Source organism: Dermochelys coriacea, chromosome 10, assembly GCF_009764565.3.
Source record: "Dermochelys coriacea isolate rDerCor1 chromosome 10, rDerCor1.pri.v4, whole genome shotgun sequence".
Classification (NCBI taxonomy): Eukaryota; Metazoa; Chordata; order Testudines; family Dermochelyidae; genus Dermochelys; species Dermochelys coriacea.
Window position 1 is genome coordinate 28514507 of NC_050077.1, and position 17379 is coordinate 28531885.

General features: G+C 38.5%; 1 protein-coding gene across 26 annotated transcripts in view; it reads right to left on the reverse strand.

Moving 5' to 3' along the window:
- Window positions 1-17379, reverse strand: part of RBFOX1 (RNA binding fox-1 homolog 1) — a 2470149-nt gene that overhangs the window by 1036887 nt on the left and 1415883 nt on the right. The window lies entirely within an intron of this gene.

A 17379-nucleotide genomic window follows, 5' to 3' on the forward strand; every position in this document is an offset into this window, starting at 1 on the left:
AAGCTACCTATTGTCCCTTGGGAAAAGTCTCCCTCCCTTGTTACTGGGTCTGTCCCCCTTTCACTGCCAGCCCCATCAATTTTCCCCACCCATTTACGTGGGTGAGTGTCACATTTCTGCCTTCCTATTCATTTAGTTTCTTCATATAAATAACATTATTTTCTACTATAATTCAGTTAATCGGGAATTACTGGAATCCATTCTAGAAAGAAATAATCATTCCAAAATTTCATTGTTGGTTGAATTTTTGTCTATCACTCACTAGTCATTCAGGTCAAGATCCTGGCATGGCAATAATGTGTTGCACTTTTTACAGGTGAACTTTTTTAAGTCAATGTAACTACTCATGGTGCATTAAGGTCAGCACGTGCATAAGTCTTTGCAGTACTGGACCATAATTATTACATTCAGAGGTGAACTTAGGAGAATTGAATGCATTATCACTACATGTTTCCCTCTAAAACTTTAAAGGTAAAATTAGGTTCTTGGATATGTACAGGTAGCTTCTCTTTAAATAAAAGTTTTTTTGTGACCCCAAAAGCAGAATTTGGAAATGAAGCTATAGTATATTTATTTCCTAAATGTTCAATCTTTTCCTATGTATAACTTTTATTATAAAAATCTGAAGATTTTATTGTTAGTGTTTTATACAATGAAAACATTAAAACAAAGAAACTGAATACCTAATACATAAATAAATATTAAAATCTTATCTAACTTCAGTGTTGCACTTATTAGCCATACGATGGCATGTTGTTTATAATACTTAGCTCTTAATTAAAGTAAGTATCCACTAATCTCCAAATGTAATGAGGCTCTCCATCTTATTGCTTGTGACCATTGATCCTCTGAAATTTAACAAGTATACTTCTCATACACTTTATTTACTCTATTTGTTATTCACAGAAAAGAGATGAGTTATCCGAGATAAAGATGCACTTAGATTCTAAGACAGATTCTCTGAGACAGGTACTCACACTGGAACCAGTTAATGAAAGAACCCCCATTAAGCAAAGCATTTGAACATGTGTTTAGCTTTAAACATGTGTAATGGGTTTTAAGTACATAGCTGAGTGCTTTGCTGAAACAGGATCACAATGGGGCCCCAATTTGTGATTGCTTCTTCCAGGAGCTACTGCAATATGTATATCAAAGAAAATACTGCCGACTCTTTATCTTAGCACTCCTGCTGTTTGGTGATCTCAATACAATATAGGTTTTTAAAAGTCAGAACAATAATTTAGAGATTCCAGCTTTACATTTACATTATTTTTCAAAAAGCAGTGTTTGCATAGGGTTGGTTGCATAGGGTTGCATAGGATTGAAGGTTGGTGGAGACTGGATTTCTAACATAGTGAATGCCAGTGAAAATGAGGTAGGATCAGAGTCTAAAATAGGGAAAAAACCAGTCAAAAATTACTTAGACAAGTTAGATGTCTTCAAATTACCAGGGTCTGATGAAATGCATCCTAGAATACTCAAGGAGCTGACTGAGGAGATATCTGAGCCATTAGCAATTATCTTTGAAAAGTCATGGAAGATAGGAGACATTCCAGAAGACTGGAAAAGGGCAAATATAGTGCAGATCTATAAAAAGGGAAATAAGGACAACCCAGAGAATTACAGACCAGTCAGTTTAACTTCTGTACCCAGAAAGAAAAGGAGTACTTGTGGCACCTTAGAGACTAACAAATTTATTAGAGCATAAGCTTTCGTGAGCATAAGCTACAGCTCACAAAAGCTTATGCTCTAATAAATTTGTTAGTCTCTAAGGTGCCACAAGTACTCCTTTTCTTTTTGCGAATACAGACTAACACGGCTGCTACTCTGAAACCTGTACCCAGAAAGATAATGGAGCAAATAATTAAGAAATCAATTTGCAAACACCTAGAAGATAATAAGGTGATAAGAACATAAGAACATAAAAATGGCCATTCTGGGTCAGACCAAAGGTCCATCCAGCCCAGTATCCTGTCTACTGACAGTGGCCAATGCCAGGTGGCCCAGAGGAAATGAACCTAACAGGTAATGAACAAATGATCTCTCTCCACCCTCTGACAAACAAAGACTAGGAACACCATTCCTTCCCCATCCTGGCCAATGGCCATTAATGGACTTAACTTGAATTTATCCAGTTCTCTTTTAAACTCTGTTATAGTCCTAGGCTTCACAACCTCCTCAGGCAAGGAGTTCCACAGGTTGACTATGTGCTGTGTGAAGAAGAACTTCCTTTTATTTGTTTTAAACCTGATGCCCATTAATTTCATTTGTTGGCCACTAATTCTTATATTATGGGAAAAAGTAAATAACCTTTCCTTATTCACTTTCTCCACACCACTCATGATTTTATATACCTCTAACATATCCCCCCTTAGTTTCCTCTTTTCCAAACTGAAAAGTCCTAGTCTCTTTAATCTCTCCTCATATGGCATCCGTTCCAAACCCCTAATCATTTTAGTTGCCCTTTTCTGAACCTTTTCTAATGCCAGTATATCTTTTTTGAGCTGAGGGGACCACATCTGTACGCAGTATTCAAGATGTGGACGTCTTCAGAGACCTATCCACGATGACTCCAAGATCTTTCTCCTGATTAGTTGTAGCTAAATTAGCCCCCATCAGATTGTATGTATAGTTGGGGTTATTTTTTCCAATGTGCATTACTTTACGTTTATCCACATTAAATTTCATTTGCCATTTTGTTGCCCAATCACTTAGTTTTGTAAGATCTTTTTGAAGTTCTTCACATTCCGCTTTGGTCTTAACTATCTTGAGCAGTTTAGTATCATCTGTAAACTTTGCCACCTCACTGTTTTCCCCTTTCTCCAGATCATTTATGACTAAGTTGAATAGGATTGGTCCTAGGACTGACCCTTGGGGAACACCGCTAGTTCTCCCTCTCCATTCTGAAAAATTATGATTTATTCCTACCCTTTGTTCCTTGTCTTTTAACCAGTTCTCAATCCATGAAAGGATCTTCCCTCTTATCCTATGACAACTTAATTTACATAAGAGCCTTATGTGAGGCACCTTATCAAAGGCTTTCTGGAAATCTAAGTACACTATGTCCACTGGATCCCCCTTGTCCACATGTTTGTTGACCCCCACAAAGAACTCTAATAGATTAGTAAGACATGATCTCCCTTTACAGAAACCATGTTGACTTTTGTGCAACAATTTATGTTCTTCTATGTGTCTGACAATTTTATTCTTTACTATTGTTTCAACTAATTTGCCCAGTACTTATGTTACACTTACCAGACTGTAATTGCCAGGATGACCTCTAGAGCCCTTTTTAAATATCGGCGTTACATTAGCTATCTTCCAGTCATTGGGTACAGAAGCTGATTTAAAGGACAGGTTACAAACCATAGTGAATAGTTCCGCAATTTCACATTTGAGTTCTTTCAGAACTGTTGGGCGAATGCCATCTGGTCCCGGTGACTTGTTACTGTTAAGTTTATCAATTAATTCCAAAACCTCCTCTAGTCACACTTCAATCTCTGTCAATTCCTCAGATTTATCACCAACAAAAGACGTCTCAGGTTTGGGAATCTCCCTAACATCCTCAGCTGTGAAGACTGAAGCAAAGAATTCATTTAGTTTCTCCATGATGACTTTATCGTCTTTAAGTGCTCCTTTTTGTATCTCAATTGTCCAGGGGCCCCACTGGTTGTTTAGCAGGCTTCCTGCTTCTGATGTACTTAAAAAACATTTTGTATTACCTTTGAGTTTTTGGCTAGCTGTTCTTCAAACTCCTTTTTGGCTTTTCTTATTACCTTTTTACATTTAATTTGGCAGTGTTTATGCTCCTTTCTATTTACTTCACTAGGATTTGACTTCCACTTTTTCAAAAAAATGCCTTTTTATCTCTCACTCCTTCTTTTACATGGTTGTTAAGCCATCATGGCTCTTTTTTAGTTCTTTTACTGTGTTTTTTAATTTGGGGTATACATTTAAGTTGAGCCTGTATTATGGTATCTTTGAAAAGTGTCCACGCAGCTTGCAGGGATTTCACTCTAGTCACTGTACCTTTTAATTTCTGTTTAACTAACCTCCTCATTTTTGCATAGTTTCCCTTTCTGAAATTAAATGCTACAGTGTTGGGCTGTTGAGGTGTTCTTCCCACCACAGGAATATTAAAAGTTATTATATCATGGACACTATTTCCAAGCAGTCCTGTCATAGTTACCTCTTGGACCAGATCCTGCGCTCCACTCTCTAAATCGAGAGTTGCCTCTCCCCTTGTGGGTCCTGTACCAGCTGCTCCAAGAAGCAGACATTTACAGTATCGAGAAATTTTGTCTCTGCATTTCGTCCTGAGGTGACATGTACCCAGTCAATATGGGGATAATTGAAAGCTCCCACTATTATTGAGTTCTTCATTTTGATAGCCTCTCTAATCTCCCTTAGCATTTCATCATCACTATCACTATCCTGGTCAGGTGGTCGATAATAGATATCTACTGTTATATTCTTATTAGGGCATGGACTTAGCATCCAATGAAGTGAGCTGTAGCTCACGAAAGCTTATGCTCAAATAAATTTGTTAGTCTCTAAGGTGCCACAAGTACTCCTTTTCTTTTTATCCACAGAGATTCTATGGAACATGTGTATTCATTTAAGATATTTATTTCATTTGATTCTACATTTTCTTTCACATTTTGTGCCACTCTCCCCCTGCATGACCTGTTCTGTCCTTCCGATATATTTTGTACCCCGGAATGATTGTGTCCCATTGGTTGTCCTCACTCCACCAGGTTTCTGTGATGCATATTATATTGATATCCTCCTTTAACACGAGGCACTCTAGTTCACCCATCTTATTATTTAGACTTCTAGCATTTGTGTACAAGCACTTTAAAAACTTGTCACTGTTTATTTGTCTGCTCTTTTCTGATGTGTCAGATTCTTTATGTGAATTTTTCTCGTCTGGCCCATACTTTATCCTCTTCCATCCTCTCCTCCTGACTAAAACCTAGAGAATCTCTATCAATAGACTCTCCTCCAAGAGAAGTCTCTGTCTGATCCACATGCTCCTCTGCAGCGATTGGCTTTCCCCCATCCCCTAGTTTAAAAGCTGCTCTGCAACCTTTTTAATGTTAAGTGCCAGCAGTCTGGATCCACTTTGGTTTAGGTGGAGCTCATCCTTCCTGTATAGGCTCCCCCTATACCAAAAGTTTCCCCAGTTCCTAATAAATCTAAACCCCTCCTCTCTACACCATCGTCTCATCCACGCATTAAGACTCTGAAGCTCTGCTTGTCTACCTGGCCCTGCATGTGGAACTGGAAGCATTTTTGAAAAAGCCACCATAGAGGTCCTAGATTTCAGTCTCTTTCCTAGATGCCTAAATTTGGCCCCCCAGGATGTCTCTTCTACCCTTCCCTATGTCATTGGTACCTACATGTACCACGACCACCATCTCCTCCCCAGCACTACACATAAGTCTGTCTAGATGCCTCGAGGGATCCTCAACCTTTGCACATTTGCAAGCAAGTCACCATACGGTTCTCCTGGTCATCACAAACGCAGCTATCTTTGTTTCTAATGATCAAATTTCCCACTACTAACACCTGCCTTTTCCTAATGACTGGAATTCCCTCCCCCCGGAGAGGTAACCTCAGTGCGAGAGGATACCCCATCATCATCTGGAAGGAGGGTCCCTACTACAGGAAAGTTTTCCTCTGCTCCCTCTGATAAATAACAGTCAGCATGGATTTGTCAAGAACAAATCATGTCAAACCAAGCTGATAGTTTTCTTTGACAAGCTAACAAGCCTTGTGGATGGGGGCGGGAAGCAATATATGTGGTATATCTTGACTTTAGTAAGGCTTTTGATACTGTCTTGCATGACCTTCTCATAAACAAACTAGGGAAATGCAACCTAGATGGAGCTACTATAAGATGGGTGCATAATTGGTTGGAAAATCGTTCCCAGAGAGTAGTTATCAGTGGTTCACAGTCATGGTGGAAGGGCATAATGAGTGGGGTCCTGCAGGGATCAGTTCCGAGTCCAGTTCTGTTCAATATCTTCATCAATGATTTAGATAATGGCATCGAGATTACACTTATAAAGTTTACAGATTATACCAAGCTGGGAGGGGTTGAAAGTGCTTTGCAGGATAGGATTAAAATTCAAAATGATCTGGACAAATTGGAGAAATGGTCTGAAGTAAATAGGATGAAATTCAATAAGGACAAATGCAAAGTACTCCACTTAGGAAGGAACAATCAGTTGTACACATACAAAATGGGAAATGACTGCCTGGGAAGATGTACTGAGGAAAGGGATCTGGGAGTCACAATGAATTACAAGCTAAATATGAGTCAACATCGTAACATTGTTGCAAAAAAAGCAAACATCATTCTGGGATCTATTAGGAGTATTGTAAGCAAGACAAGAGAAATAATTCTTCTGCTCTACTCCATGTTGATTAAGCCCCAACTGGAGTATTGTGTCCAGTTCTGGGCAACACATTTTAGGAAAGATGTGGACAAATTGGAGAAAGTCCAGAGAAGAGCAACAAAAATTATTAAAGATTTAGAAAATATGACCTATGAGGGAAGATTGAAAAAAATGGGTTTGTTTAGTCTGGAGAAGAGAAAACTGAGAGGGGACTTGATCACAGTTTTCAAGTATATACAAGTTTTTTTACAAGGAGGAGGGAGAAAAATTGTTCTTCTTAACCTCTGAGGATAGGACAAGAAGCAATAGGCTTAAATTGCAGCAAGGGCGGTTTAGGTTGGACATTAGGAAAAACTTCCTAATTGTCAGGGTGATTAAGCACTGGAATAAATTGCCTAGGGAGGTTGTGGAATCTCCATCATTAGGGATTTTTAAGAGCAGGTTGGACAAACACCTGTTAGGGATGGTCTAGATAATACTTAGTCCTGCCTTGAGCGCAGGGAACTGGACTAGATGACTTCTTGAGGTCCTTTCCAGTTCTATGATTCTATATTTTAACAAAGGACCAAATGTTGAGAATCAGAGGTCTATCAGCTAGGGCCAGACAAATAAGTCACAGAGAATAATTCATCAGGTGCTTTCAGCCTCTTTTGCTGTTTATCCAGAATCGACAAACTGATAGTGATTTTTCACAAATGTATCTGTATTCATAACGAGGTTTTTGGGTTTTTTTAAAATGACTTAATTGTGAACTCTTTACTCTGAGTATCTGACAGCTGAGCTGGTTAGTTATAATTGATCAGAGAAATCACATGATATTCTTTCTGTATCCACAATGAATAATGTACACACACCTTTAGCATGAATATCAACACATTGATTTATCATTAGGCTTCCGTGCACATTTGCACATGCAAATTAGAAATTCATTTTGTGGGAAAATCTGCACCAAAGGGTGGAAAGGACAGAGTGAGTGGCTAGAGGTAGTTCATTTAAACTTCAAACAAATATTTAAACTTTGTGCAGTATTTACTCAGCTCCCTTGTCCACGCAGCTACAGATTACTTTATCATTATATGTAGTATGACTGAGTGTATTAAATAATGTACCTTTCAGCTCACAAACCACACTTTAGTGCAAAAGAGAGTTTGGCTCAAAAACAGAAGGCACAACAGCATTGTTTGTACAGCGAGCAGGTAATAAACAAATTGTGAATCCATGACACAATGACTCGTGCATGGATTTTTACATTTATTACATTTGGGGCAAACTAGTGCAGAAAAAAATCTGAACCAACACAAAATTGACCAAAATTCATACAAAATATTTTTGAGGGGGTTCACAATTTTCAATTGATTTTTTTTTTAATTTTCAGAGTGTACTTTCCATCTTAGTTCTATTAGGACCAAAAATGCTGATTATTTCCCTTTATTTCAGGTTGCATCTCTTCTGTTTTTTAAAAAAAAACAATTGTTTAAAATTTTTATAACATTCCCCACATTTTCTGCCTTCCTTAAATTTCTACATACTCTCACCTTTAACTTTCTTGTATACTGTCTTTAAGGTAGAATCACATTTACTTCAATACATACATAACACATTCAGTGTTTTCACGTACTTTGTAGACACAACAAAGTATGTGAAAACTTTCTTTTATTTTTCTTGAAAATTTTCCTACCATTGCAGCTCCCTCGGGGCTAGCGCTAGTCAGTTGATACTTGCAAAAAGTCTGTTCTACCAGCACCTTGACTAAACTAGCATGACTGCAATTACTGTGAATAGTGAGGGTATATCAGATTAGCAATGATGGCTATATTTTTTTTCCAGAAAAAAACCCCACTGTAGATATTTGAAATATTTTGTAAGTTTATCTTTCCATTGTTTAAAATTTTAATTTTCCATGGTCGAGTTCACTGTTGCTCTCTTTAACAGATTTGTGTGTCAGTGTCCATATCCTTGCACCATATTAAAGCATATGATGTAGCTTGTTGCTTATATTCTCTGCCTTGCATGGATATATGTTTTTCAACAGGACTATTGCCTAAACAGTAAATCTATACATTTGTAATTCTCTCAATCCAAATATGGTAAAGGGATTCAAATTTATCCTATTAGTCACAGACATTGCTTTCCAAGAACTGATCACGGGTTTGCAAGCAAAATTAACTGTCCTTTGTAGTAAATTACATTGCACAATCACATAGGGCTCTGAATAGGACAAAGCAGTTACAAACCAACTAAACTAAAAGGTGATAAGAATACACTATCTGATTCCTTTCAGAATGCCAGAAGTCTATAAAAAAAGTGCATTGTGCAAAGGGTTATCCTTTCAAACCTGTAATAAAGCATGAAAGGGACAAACCATGAAAGTTTGCTGGAACTGAATCCTTAATGCTGTCTAAGGGTAAGAAAGTATTAAATGCGAGGAGACTTGAAAAAGGCAACTGTTGCAAAAGTACCTACATATGATCAAGTTTATTTAAAATAAATATGTATATTTTAGGTTCATTCCCCTTAATTTTCCTGGGTTCTCATTTTATAAAAAGTGAAGATCAGCATCAGTAATTGCCGGATATGGGTGTGTCAATGCAAAACATTAATTAATGGGAGGGGAGGGGATAGGTGAATAAACCCCAACCCCTCCGTTGCTAGTGTGCTCACATGGCAGAAACATGGGATGAGGAGCAGGACACAACTCAGGTGCTGCTACAAGGCAAGGAGAGCCTCTCAAGGCAGGGCAGGATTAACGATTAGGCTTGATAGACCCATGACTAGTGTCCCAAACTTTGGGGTCACATGATAGCATCATTGCATACAGCCTGGGGTCCACAAGGAGCTGACTTCTTGCAATGTGAGGCTGTCTCTAGTCCATGATGAGGAGGCTAACACACTGTGGCCTCCTTCCCATAGGGACTCTGCCCACTTTACCCCAGATCAGCTGTGAGTACCTGGACAGGGCTCTCTTCTGGCTCTTTGGGTAGTTGGTGGGAAACAGGGCAGGGAAGAATTGAGAATGGTGATGTTCACTGCCACTGCTTTTGAGGAAGCCATGATGAGAGAGCAGATGAGGTGGGACCTTGGCGCTGCAGCTGTGGTTGAAGTCCTGAAAGATGGGGGAATGATTTTCCATGCAGAAAGGAAGGGATTGGGGAGAATCCAATCTGTTTGTGGCAGTGATGGTAGGGAGGAGGCCCAGACAGAGTTAAGGTTGTGGTATGTTTTATCTGGTGTATGGTTTTGTACTAGTGGTGAGGAATGTGTCTCTGGGTAGGGGTTATGTACTTAAAATGTCTTAATTTTTTCTTTCCTTGCTTGTGTGGTTTTGCACTACAAATCAACCTGAACTGACAGAGAATGTAGTGTTTTTGTGTATGAATGTAAGTAAATAATAGTGACATATGGAATTGTCATTGTTGCAGCATATGAAAGGCAATGAACATAAAAGAGGCAGAACCAAGAAGAAAGGGCTTGTTTCATTGTCACTCTTAAATAGGCTTCCCTGGATTAAGAACATCCTCCAACATCTCCCAAGATTTGGAGATCAGGGTCTTGATACGGTAATTACATCCATTAGCAGTGAGTATATTTACAAGTTCTATTTCCACTTCAAGTGGGGGGAAGGTTAGGATCTTTCCAGCATTTTAAGATGATTCTTTTCTCTAAGTGAGGGCTGTGAGAGTACATTTTTGAGGTATAAGCATGTGCAGTTTTGCTTGTTAAGGTCAAAGAAGCAAAATTGTACAGTGGAAATTATAGAATGACTTAGTCTGTCAAACTTAGCAATATACAGTTGTTGATGTAATGGATGTTTCCTGGCAAGAAAAGAATGTGCAGTAGTGAGGCAGAGGACTAATTACATCTTCAGCAGGTTGCAAATTTGCCATCTCAAATTTTACAGGTGGTCAACAGCAGCTGCTTAGGACTCTGCCTGATTGGCAGCAGTTTGTTACCTAGTAAATGCAGTATCCCTTTAAAACACAAAATGTTGCGACTTTAAATGGAATTGGTTTGCCTGATTATTACCCAGCTTTGAGAAAGTGAAGAATCAGCTTTAACAAAAGCCACCTGAGATCTGCAGAATGTAACACTGATACACAGCAATGATTTAGTACAATTTGGTGTGGATAGCTGAAATCATAATTACAATACTAAGAAACAGTCTTCTGTTTCTGCTTATGGAATTGTGAGTGTGTAGTAAATTTTCTGATAAAAACTCAACAATGTTGCTTTTGCAAGTAGATAACATTCCTTTAGTGAATTAGCACAGATATTGCAGTAACATTAAATACTTGGAGATATAGTTATGATTTTAATTGTGACCTCAGTACATCAAAACAGATAGTCATATGGGGATTTCTTTTCTGACTGCATCTATAGGTGGGATGGCAAGTACTACACATAGATCTCCCTCAAATCAAGACAAGGGGAGACCTCTGAGTAAGCACAAATAAAGCTAATTTACTTTAATGAGTGACTTAGAGAGAGAGAGTGCCCTTAGAACTCCTCGCTTAATGACTTACACATCAGTCACATGGGGTTGTCATATAATTACTTTTACAAACAGTAAAGGACCATTGTCTTTGAACCAAGCACATCAAATGCAGAATATCATCTGTTCAAAAGCTCCAAATTCTATAACACCTACACATGTAGAATAAGAAAAGGAGTACTTGTGGCACCTTAGAGACTAACAAATTTATTAGAGCATAAGCTTTCGTGAGCTACAGCTCACTTCATCAGATGCATTAAGCTTATGCTCTAATAAATTTGTTAGTCTCTAAGGTGCCACAAGTACTCCTTTTCTTTTTGCGAATACAGACTAACACGGCTGCTACTCTGAAACCTGACATGTAGAATAAATTAGCGTGTTTTTTTTCATTCAGTGGAGTCAATAATGTTAAGCCCCAGTGGAAACAACAGCCACCACAACGAAAAGGAATGGCACCTACTGCCAATATCAGTTCCTAAATACATTTAAGGAGATTTTTCCTCACTAAACAGTATGCTTGGTGCTGTACAAAATAAAGAATAATGGATGGTTCCTGTCAAGGACCTTCCCACAATATATATTTGTTGATTATTTGCTTAACATAGTGAACACATTTCTTTAAAAGTATTAATATTTGCACCTCTTCATACTAAACTTTAAACTTGATCAGCTGAAGTCACACATACAATACCACTGAAATAATAGATACAACAGACAGAAATCTGCCACAGCCAAACCTACAATTGTTTTCAATTGCTTTCTTGTTGAATTACTACAAAAGACCTTCCTAAGGTAGAATAGGGGGAAAAAAATCTGAAAGAACAAATGGGTAAATTGCTGTACATCTTCTATTACTGATTTACTGCAGCAAGTCCCTCAACTTCAAGAACCTTCTTTTGCTTTTATTTGTGCAAAAGAACAAAATGATGCATTGCAAGATAATATAGTAAAATAATTGCAGTATATTTGACAGCTAAATAAAAATGTTTTCTTGACTGCTTATTTTTTTTAAATAGTTCCTTAAAGGCTTTCTGTGTGTTTACTATCAAAGACTACTGCATTTCAGTAATTTTTATAGTGAACTATCAGTTGCCCTTGTACTATTGCACACACTGTTGTTTAAGTAGGCTGAGCTATACACCCAATGAGAAAGAGAGCAGCATATGAAGTTGCTACCTGTGGTATATATCGGCAGCATCAAGGGATTCCTCTGCTTGTAACATCAAACAGGCACTCTGTGGGCTTGATTTTCTTCTCACTTTCACCAATGGAAATCAGGCTGAAATGGGAATGATGGGGGTCTACAAACACTCTCCAGCCCCTGCATTCAGTTTTGCTGTATCCTTTACCCTCCAGTTACTCATTAATAGGGTGATCAGATAGCAAGTATGAAAAATCAGGACAGGGAGTAGGAGGCAATAGGCACCGATATAAGAAAAAGCCCCAAATATTGAGACTGGTAGTATAAAATTGGGACATCTGGTCACCCTACTCATTAACCAACCCCTAAGCCCTTCCCACCTGAACCTAGAAATTACACCGCACACATCTCTGAAATTTTCTTCTGTATCCACCAAGCCCTGGTGCCTAAAATATTTACTGGAATTTTGGAATTGATCTGATGTGGTGTTCAAAAGTTACCATGTTACAGACAATCAGAAATGTCACTGAGTTGAGTGTAGGACCTCACCTTACTTAGCAAATAACTTCTGTTTTGAGATTCAAAACAAAGGCAACTTTGTCTTGTAGCTGATTACTCTAAAAATGAAGATGCATCTGCATATTGATGTTCTGTCCCTAACCATTGAAAAAGCTGTGGGGAATGAATCCCCAACACCCCCTTTTTTTAAAGGTTTTTTGTGTTACATTTTAAATATCATATTATATTAGGAAGTGTGTATGAAACATGTTATAACAATACAGGAAACAATGTTTTACAGTCCTGAGTAGGTGTGTGTTTGGTTGGTACATTCTCCTTTTTCTTTTTTTTAGGAGAGAAACAAGTGGTGGCTGCCATAATACTGTGAGAAAAAAATTTGGTTGTCAAGTATACAAAGATGCATATGTACATACATACAGACAGAAGAAAAAGTGCAAACTACAAAGTGCAACTGCCTGCAGGCTGTAGCACTAAAACCAATAGCCCAACCAGAGAAACAGGATAAGTGAGGTGGAACAGGCAAGGGCTATTAAAAAGTCTTGTGTTTTCTTTCTAAATTTGATAATTCACAAGTATGGTGACACCCTGGAGATTTACTCAAGTTGGATGATGCAATATAAAAAGAAACGTAACAGCAGTTGAGTGAATCATTATGCAGTTGATTTTATAGTTCATATACACACTGTAATTCTGTTGGTTACAGTGCTGTGAAAGCTGATTTGAAAAGTGAAGTACAACTTTCTGAGATAAGCTGAGAGTTACAACTATTTTGACAGGTGACAGTGGGATTTCTGCTATGTCCATTAAATACCTGAACAACAGTTATATAACAGATATGGCAAAAATACCTCTCCTAGTTAGCAGTAAAATAAAAAATAATGTTTTCCAGTAATTTCCTCATGAGAAGGCCATATTTCACAAAAGCAACTCCAGTTACATCACAGCTACTAAACTGACTTTTTAAAAAGTTTTTAAAAACTCATCTTTTTTTCTAACAGGGTGAGAATTTCACTTCACCCTCAGAAAGCTGAGGCAACAAAGTTTTATACAGATGATATGTGCAGGACTTGGAGGATAAAATTGCCATGCATTCCCTATGTGGAGTCAGGGCTTGGCACAGCCTCCTCTACTGCAATGGCTATTTATTCCCAGGGGAATTCTGCACCACTGCAGAATTTAAGTTCTGCACAGATTTCTTTGCTTCCCCGCAGAAAAATAACTTTGATGGGGAAGCAAAGGGAAGCCACAAGAGCGGTCATGTGACCCTCCCCAGCAGTATGCTTTGTGCACCCAGTGCAGCCCACAGAGAGTTAAATCACTGTAAGATAGGAGGTGGGATGGGGAAGACCTGGATGGTGGTTCCTACACTGTGCTGAGCTCAGCTGCTAGTCCGGGTTAGGCTGGGCTAGGGAGAATGGAACTTCCTCATTCCCCACACTAAGCCCCTCCATATTTGGATCCTGCTTTGCTGAGCCTGCCTCCCACACTTGGTGCACCTGACATGGAGGGGCAGGGCCCTGGGGTGTTTCTGGGGCAGGCCCAGTCCTTGCACTATGTGAGGGTTGGGTGCAGCCTCACCACTGAGTCTGTGCTCTGTGTGTGAGGGCGGAGATTCTCACAGTGATATCTCACCTCTGTGCAGCCAGTGACCTGTGCTCCCCAATACTATGCTGGAGCCTCCACATTTATTTGGCAAATAAAATTTGCATAACTTTGAATAATTTTAAAATATTGTGTGCAGAATTTTAATTTTTTTGGTGCAGAATTTTTCAGCACAGGGACTCTTTGCAAGGTACCTGATCAAGATTTATTTGAATATTTATGTTAATAAAGGTGCAGCCTGTCTGTATGCCTTTTATCACTTTATTATAGCTAGTGTTTAAGTTTACTCGTCAATGTAAATGTACTGCTTTTTAGCCAACAGACTAATAGATTTTTATGTAGATGTACAGAGGAATGCTACACTGTGTCAGTGTGAAATTAGGAAAAATGAAGATAAAAGTTTGGTACACTAATAAAAACATTCAAGAGGAAATACTTACTCTATGTTCGTGGTACAAAAAAAAGCCTTAGGAGCTGAAAGTTTATATTAATTGCTACTGTAATTAATAAGACATATAGCACATGGTTAAATCAGCTCTGCCATCTGTATGAACTCTTCCTTCATGGAAAGAATGTATATTTGCCATGTTCATCAGTATAGGATTGTTACTTTCATACCAAGTCTTGTTCTATTGGCTCCCACTAGTTCCATTTTCTAAACTATATGAGTGTTTCCATTATACTTCTCAGCCAGGCCCAACCCTTCCCCATAAAAATCAACAATTAACACATTGTCCTGAACTTTGTACACACAGTATATCATTATATGAATAGCAAAAATAAAAAATAAAAAATGGACTATGCATTACATGTATTATATATAGTACATATTATAATTAGCGCATAATGTAGTATATAATAGAATCATAGAATATCAGGTTTGGAAGCAACCCCCTGCTCAAAGCAGGACCAAAACCAACAAAATCATCCCAGCCAGGGCTTTGTCAAGCCTGACCTTCCATCACCTCCCTAGGTGATGCATTCCAGTGCTTCAGCACCCTGCTAGTGAAAATGTTTTTCCTAATATCCAATCTAAACCTCCTCCACTGCAACTTGAGACCATTACTCCTTGTTCTGTCACCTGCTACCACTGAGAACAGTCTAGATCCATCCTCTTTGGAACCCCCTTTCAGGTAGTTGAAAGCAGCTGTCAAATCCCCCCTCATTTTTCTCTTCCGCAGACTAAACAATCCCAATTTCCTCAGCCTCTCCTCATAAGTCAGTCCTCTATTTTTGTGCTCCAGTCCTCTATTTTTGTTGCCCTCCGCTGGACTTTTTCCAATTTTTCCACATCCTTCTTGTAGTGTGGGGCCCCAAACTGGACACAGTACTCCAGACTAGGCCTCACCAATGCCGAATAGAGGGGAATGATCACGTCCCTCAGTCTGCTGGCAATGCTCCTACTTATACAGCCCAAAATGCTGTTAGCCTTCTTGGCAACAAGGGCACACTGTTGACTCATACCCAGCTTCTTGTCCACTGTAACCCCTAGGTTCTTTTCTGCAGAACTGCTGCCTAGCCACTCAGTCCCTACTCTGTAACAGTGCCTGGGATTCTTCCATCCTAAGTGCAGGACTCTGCACGTGTCCTTGTTGAATCTCATCAGATTTCTTTTAGCCCAATCCTCTAATTTGTCTAGGTCCCTCTGTATCCTATCCCTACCCTCCAGAGTATCTACCACTCCTCCCAGTTTAGTGTTATCTGCAAACTTGCTGAGGGTGCAATCCATACCATCCTCCAGATCATTAATGAAGATATTGAACACAACCAACCCCAGGACCGACCCTTGGGGCACTCCGCTTGATACTGGCTGTCAGCTAGACCTGGATCCATTGATCACTACCCGTTGAGGTCGATGATCTAGCCAACTTTCTATCCACCTTATAGTCAATTCATCCAGCCCATAATTCTTTAACTTGCTGGCAAGAATACTGTGGGAATAATATGCAATATCCAATATTATAGAAGTGATGGAGGTACAGAAGAGTTTCTCTTTAAGTACTTTGTGTACATTCTAATATTTCAAGACACAAATAAACTATGATAAACTGAAGCTCAAATAAATAATACAGGGGAAATATTTTCCACATCTAGATTCCCTATGAATCACTCTTCCCTTTTTAAAATTCCACTCTACTCACCCTCAGATACCCATACATTAGGTTAACAATGCTTTCAGCCAAGGAGCATTGGATATTGTTTCCTCCAGAGCCAGTCACCATTTCTTTACAAACAGTAACCAAAGGCACTCCTACCATCAAAGCTTGACTGCTTGGCTTGAACTCAAATCTCTCACAAGGGAGTCAGCCCCATCAAAATGATTATTATTTAGCTTTGAGAAAGTCAAGAACCAGCTTTAGCAAAAGTCAGCCGAGAGCTACAGAATGTAACTCTAATACATAGCTATGATTTATTTCAACTAGGTATGTATAGCTAACACAACATTAAGAAACAATCTTCTGTTTCTACTTATAAAATTGTGTGTAGTAGTACATTTCCTATTAAAAACTATACAAGGTTGCTTTTGCAAGTAGATAATATTGCCATAGTGAAATAGGGCAGATACCACAGTGATGTTAATTACTTGGAGATGTATTTATAAAGATTTTAAAAGTGACCTCTATACATCAAAATAGACAATCATTTGGGGTTTTCTTTTCTGACTGCATCTATATGTGGGATAGCAAGTACTACACATACATCTCCCTCACATCAAGAGAAAGGCAGACTTCTGAGTAAGCACGGTAAAGCTATTTAGTTTCATATGTGAAGAACTACTTAGAAAGACAGCCTTTAGAACTGCTCACTTAATGAGTTACACACCAGTCACGTGGGATTGTCATAGAATTTACTTTTACAAACAGTAAAGGACAAATGCCTTTGAACCAAGCACATCAAACACAGCAATTTTTTGTTCAAAAGTGCTGAATTCTACAATCCTACACATGTAGAATAAATTAGCTTTTTTATTCAATGGAGTCAATAATGTTAAGCCCCAGCGGAAGAAGAAACAAAACAACAACAACAAAAAGGAATGGCACCTACTGCCAGAATCAGTTGTTAAACACACTTAAGGAGATTTCCCTAACTAAAAAGTGTGCTTGGCACTGTTCAAAATAAAGAATAATGCATGGTCCCTGCAAAGTACCTTCCCCAAACAGATATTTGTTGATTATTAACTTAATATAATTAATATTTTAATATTGTACCTCTTTATGTTAAAA